Raw genomic sequence first — 5,848 nt, forward strand, 5'->3', positions numbered from 1 at the left:
CTCTGGTCACGGAAGACTGAGCACACCTTCACAACCTAGTGTTAACTGGTCGACTTCTATAAAGACCTCATGGCCAAGTAGTACTATTCTGCTGTGCTGGTGGTTGGGGCTCCAACTTAGGTCTGGGAAGACACAATTTAACGTGGAACACTAGGGAACGCTGGAAGAAAACAAAAACTGGGAAGGGGTGGGGAAAGTGCTTACTGTGTAAGGACCTGAGTGTGGAACCCCGACACTCGTGTAAAAGCTGGTTGTGCCAGCACACCTGTAACCCCAACACTGTAAAAATGGAGACAGGAGGATCCCTGGGGCTCACTGGCCAGCCAGTCTAGCTGAAACAGCAAGCTCCAGGTTCACAGAGAGACCCTGCCTCAAACAATAAGATGGAGAGCTAGAGAAGATTCCAAAGTTTACCTCTGATCACACACACACACACACACACACACACACACACACACAGGAAAAGTAAAAGAAATGTGTGTCTAACTGCCAAAAAAGAATCTAGATAAAGATTAAACTATTTTTAAAAACAGACTATAAAAGACATAACCCCTTCTAGACAGCGTCATCGAACCTCAGAGCACCCACAAAAGGGAATTGGTATTCTCTGGGAAGAGGCACCCAACCTGCTCCTCAGTCCTCCAAAATTCCAGTCCATGTTTCCTCACTGTCTCTTTAAGTCTCCCAATACCTTGAAGCAGATTTCTATTCTCCAGCTTTTCTTGTCTCTAAAGAGAAAATTGTCCTGAATTACTTGGGTTTGGGGATTACAGAAGAAAAAGTCCAAATTACTTCTAATGTTTAAAATTACCTAAAAGATGGCAAAGCCCTGTAAAAGTGCCCTGATCCCAGGTTGTTTACAAACTAGCCCTAGCTCACACTCACATAAGAATAATATTTCTTTTGGTTTGTTTGTGTCTGTGGGTGTTTTGCCTGTGTGGATATAAATACACCATGTGCATGCAGTGCCCACAGAGGCCAGAAGAGGGCGTCAAATTCCCTGAAGCCGGACTTACAGATGGCTGTGAGCCACCATGTGGATCAAACCTGGGTCCTCTCCAAGAGCAGGAAGTGCTCTTAACCACTGAGCCATCCTACTAGCCAGCCCTACAGATAATATTTCTTAGTCAAAATATTCCAGACCAAGAAAACCTTGGAAGTTCCCTCCACTGAGCTATGATGTCAACACATCCCTAACAGCAACTTCCTCAAGTCATTGTGGAGCAGGATGAACTGTTTCTATTTCTTTAGATGGGGGAGGAGGAAGTAAAACATTTGCACTTAAAAAAATCCACACTATTGGGGCTGGAGAGATGGCTCAGCTGTTAAGAGCGCTGGCTGCTCTTCCAGAGGTCCCAGGTTCAAGTCCCAGCACCCATATGATGACCCACAACCACTTGTAACTCCAGTTCCAGGGGCTGTGACACCCTCTACTGACCTCCGTGGGCACTGCACTCACATGGTGGACAGACATACATACATGCAAGCAAAACACTGATACAAATTTTTTATGTTTAATTCCACACTATCATCACATAGTTCTTATTCCAAGAAAAAAAAAAAAAAAAAGAGATGTGTCTGCATTAAGGCAGTGATGGAGACCAGTTAACGTGGCAAGTTGGAGAATTTAAAAATCAAATGAGAGTAGAAAGAGGCTTTCTAAACCTAAAAAGATGATTTACCAAGCCCTGAAGGTTGTTCCTGTGATTATCAAGGAGGAGGACAGCTCAGCATGGTCACGGACCACACTGCTCCCAAGGTGAGACAGAGTTATTATACACACAAATAATAAGAAGCAAATGGTGCCTCAGAATTACAGCCTGCACAGAGCACCCGAGTTAGAAATGGGCATGGAAAGAGCTGAAGGCTGAGCAACAGACAGTCATGGGGCACAGGCTGGCCCAGGGACAGATGGTGGCTGTGCCCCTAGAGCTGTAGGTCTGGAAACAAGGAAAGGGCACTGTGCTCAGAATTCATCCAGCAGTGAAGGAGAGCCTGCCTGTGGGCCTGAGAGACCCCAGTGTGTTTCCATTGGCCACTGGCAACGGGTAAAACCCATCATGTCTGGAGGGAATTATCCTCAGTTCAGACCAAGGATGGCCCTAAGATCAGCAAGGAATTCATCACTAACAAGCAAGCAAGTGAGGGAGCAAAGGATCCTGGGTGAGAGCTATAGAAAACATATCTTGTTCCTACCCCTTACATGCTGGTATAGCACAAATCTTAAAAGGTCTTATTAATAAAAACAAACCTGGAGCCAGTTATTGGGGTGAGTGCTGGAAGATTTGAGAAACAGAACAAGCCAAAGCTTCTTCACCTTGCCAGTTCCTCAGCTGATCCTGTTTCCTCAGACTGGAAGCCTCTCAGTCCTCATCCAGAATGAATTCTCAGCTGAACTATTGCTCAAAAGCCTAAAAGCTTAACCAGGCTCTAGTTCCTGGTCCTCACGCCTTATATACCTTTCTGCTTCCTGACATCACTTCCTGAGATTAAAGGTGTGAGTCACGATGCCTGGCTGTTTCCAGTGTGGTCTTGAACTCACAGAGATCCAGATGGATCTCTGCCTCTGGAATGCTAGGATTAAAGACGTGTGCTACCACTGCCTGACCTCTATGTTTAATATTATGGCTGTTTTGTCTCTGACCCCCAGATAAGTTTACTGGGGTGCACAATATATCAACCACATGCTGGTGCCACTCTCTCAGCCTGCAGAAAACCACTTGCAGGTCACCAAGACAGCAGAGTAGGAGGTGCCAGCCTTCACCCCCACGAACTAGAAACATTTGTACACACACACATTCATATGCACATACACACATGTGCCTGCATTGCTATTTGGCTATTGCAAGCCAAATTACCTAGAAAACAAGCCGAAGAACTCAACAAAGGCCCCCCCAGGAACATGGTGGGGAGAGTCACACAAGGAACACTGTAAAGTAGGCACCCTGACACACCAGGACCCAGAGGAGGCTGTCATGAGCCACACAGGGGGACCCACCATCCTCTCCTCAGCTGCTCTGCGGAGGACACTGCATCTCTTGCCATGAGGTGACCATCAGCCCAGAGAGAGATACAACCATGCACTCCTCCCCACACTCGAGAGAACAACAAACACTTCAGAGATGTTGCTAGTCCTGGAACAAAATCCACCTGCCACTGGAAACCCCCGGGGAGAGTGGGCGGGAGTACTCTGTCAAAGGAGACCATGGAGGCTGGGTGCTGGAGACAAATAGAGCAGACGGAGGCAGGAGGGAGGGGGGGATGGAAAGGAAGAGAAAGGAGAGGAGGAGGGAGGAGGAAGAGGAGAGGGAGAGGTGAAAAGGATGGAGGAAGGTGGAGAGGAGGAAGGAGAAAAAGAGAAAGAAGAAGTGTGGGCAGGTCCTCCCCGGCCAGGGATCAGTTCTCCAGAAGGCAGCCACCTTCATCCCACAGCCCTGCAGGCCACAGCTCCATCCCATAATGCCATGCACTCACCTCCTCGCTATTCAGACTCGCTAGGCAACGCCAGGGAAGAGTCTCTAACCTGCCCCAGAGCTGAGCATTGTCTGGGGGCAATGTTGTTCCTTGTCTCCTTGACAAACTTCGCCTGGTGACTTGGTGCCTTTTGTATTTGGCTGCTCTTGGCAGAGCTAAACGCTGTTCTCATCTTCTGCCTGTGCAGCTCTGTGCTTTGTTCAAAGGGAAATGTTTCCAGAAAAGTGCATTTTGCATGTGGTTTTGACAGTCACAATTTTGACTGCTGGGAAGTTTTTATTGTTTAAAAAAAAAAAAATTATTCCAATGGTTTTTCTACCTAATCCAGGATATTCTGAAGACTGTAAAATGCTACTGAGCGGGCTAGTTGATGTCAACTTGACACACAAACTAGAGGTGTCTGAAACTGAGAAAACCAAGACATTTTCAATGAGAAAATGCCTCCATAAGATCCGGCTGTCTGGCATTTTTAATTAGTGATGGATGGGGGAGGGCTGAGCTAGCCATGGGGAGCAAGTCAGTAAGCAGCACCCTCCATGGCCTCTGCATCAGCTCCTGCCTCCAGATTCCTGTCTTGTTTGAGTTCCTGTCCTGACTTCCTTTGATGATGAACAGCAATATGGAAATGTAAGCCAAATAAACTCTTTCCTCCCCAACTTGCTTTTTGGTCATGGTGTTTTGTCAAAGCAATGTGGTCCTGAGACAGCATCCAAACAGCAAAAAACAATTAAAAAGAGTCGAGTTTCCTTCTATCCTATCAGTGCTTAGCAGAACTATTCAGATTAAGTTGTCAGTGACAGACAAATTTAAAGACAAAAACACCTGTTTTCTTCCGGTCCATAAAACATGCTATATTCAATCTCCCTGCAACCTGAAGTCCAAATGTGTAATTCTTCACTGAGCACACTGTGCTAAAGGCCTATCAATACAAGCAAATGCTTACAGAAGTGTGGATCCTTATCAGTCTGTAATACGTGTATATATAATACCCATCGGTGGAAGTTAGACAACCAAACTCCAGAGAGCAGCAGGGGTGGGGCAGTTGTCAATCACTGTGCAGAAAGGGACACCAGCAGAGAGAAAAGTCGAAAATGGCCATTGTGCTGATTTGGTGCAAGATCATGGTTTTGGTTTTCGTTTTCTTTCTTTTTCCAAGACAGAGTTTTTCTATGTAGCCCTGGCTATCCTGGAACAAGGTCTGTAGACCAGGCTGGCCTCAAACTCACAGAGATTCACTTGCCTCTGCCTCATGAGTGCTGGGAGTAAAGGCATGGGACACCACTCCCCCACAAGATTTTTAAAAGTCTCCCAGATCATGAGACATTCCTGTTCTCTTTCCCCATAGGCCAGGACTTGCCCCCTTCCCCATATTCCACACCCCGTTGACTTGGGATGTAAAACCTTAGCTAATGAATAATTTGAACCTGAGACTGCCCCCTTCTCTGATGTGGGCTCAGTCACGGAGCCGACGGCCTGTAACTCCCCAACTCAAAGTGTTCTAAGATAAGCAGGAGTGAGCCACTAGCTGGGGAGAGAGGGACTTAGCAGTCCCTCTCCTATGTGTGCCTCTGAGGGACTCGAAGTACATCTCAGGCTGAAAATGGACTGTAACTGTTTATTTTTTCTTACACACACACACACACACACACACACACACACTCACACACAGTGTGTACATGACAGGCAATAAGAAAAGAAGGCTCAGGAGATAACTCAGTTGTTGAAGTGTGAGATGCAAGCACAGGACTTAAGTACAGATTCCCAGCACCCACAGAAAGCTGACATTGGTGGCCTTACATCCCAAGTGTCCAAAAGCAGACCACCACAGGAAGGGAGGAACAGAAACTAGTGGTTACCCAAGGCTCACTGGCCAGCCCAGCAGACCAATCAGTAAGTGTTGGACTTACTTAACAAACTCTGCCTCAAGAACTAAGGTGGACGGTGATGGAGGAAGACACCCGACACTGACCCCTGGCCTACACACACACACACACACACACACACACACACACACACACTCATACTCACACTCACACGTGTGCACTTGCACCTGCATGTGTATGTGCACACACACACTCATACACACACACATGTGTGCACTTGTACCTGCATGCGTATGTGCACACACATACACACACACACACACACACACACACACACACACACACACTACATAGACACAGAAAGGAAGACAGTTGCAGGCTGTCTGTCATAGCAAGGATGTTTTCAAAGCCTCGGCCAGGGACAGTGCAGTGGTATTCGATGGCAGGATATTCCGCCATCAATGTGCTCGTGTTCTTCTGGCCCCCAGACCACATGAGCAAACTGGGTGCTTAGAGTGCGGAAGGGCACACACTCCTGTCCCATGGAGGAG

Source organism: Onychomys torridus, chromosome 14 (genome assembly GCF_903995425.1).
Source record: "Onychomys torridus chromosome 14, mOncTor1.1, whole genome shotgun sequence".
Taxonomy (NCBI): Eukaryota; Metazoa; Chordata; class Mammalia; order Rodentia; family Cricetidae; genus Onychomys; species Onychomys torridus.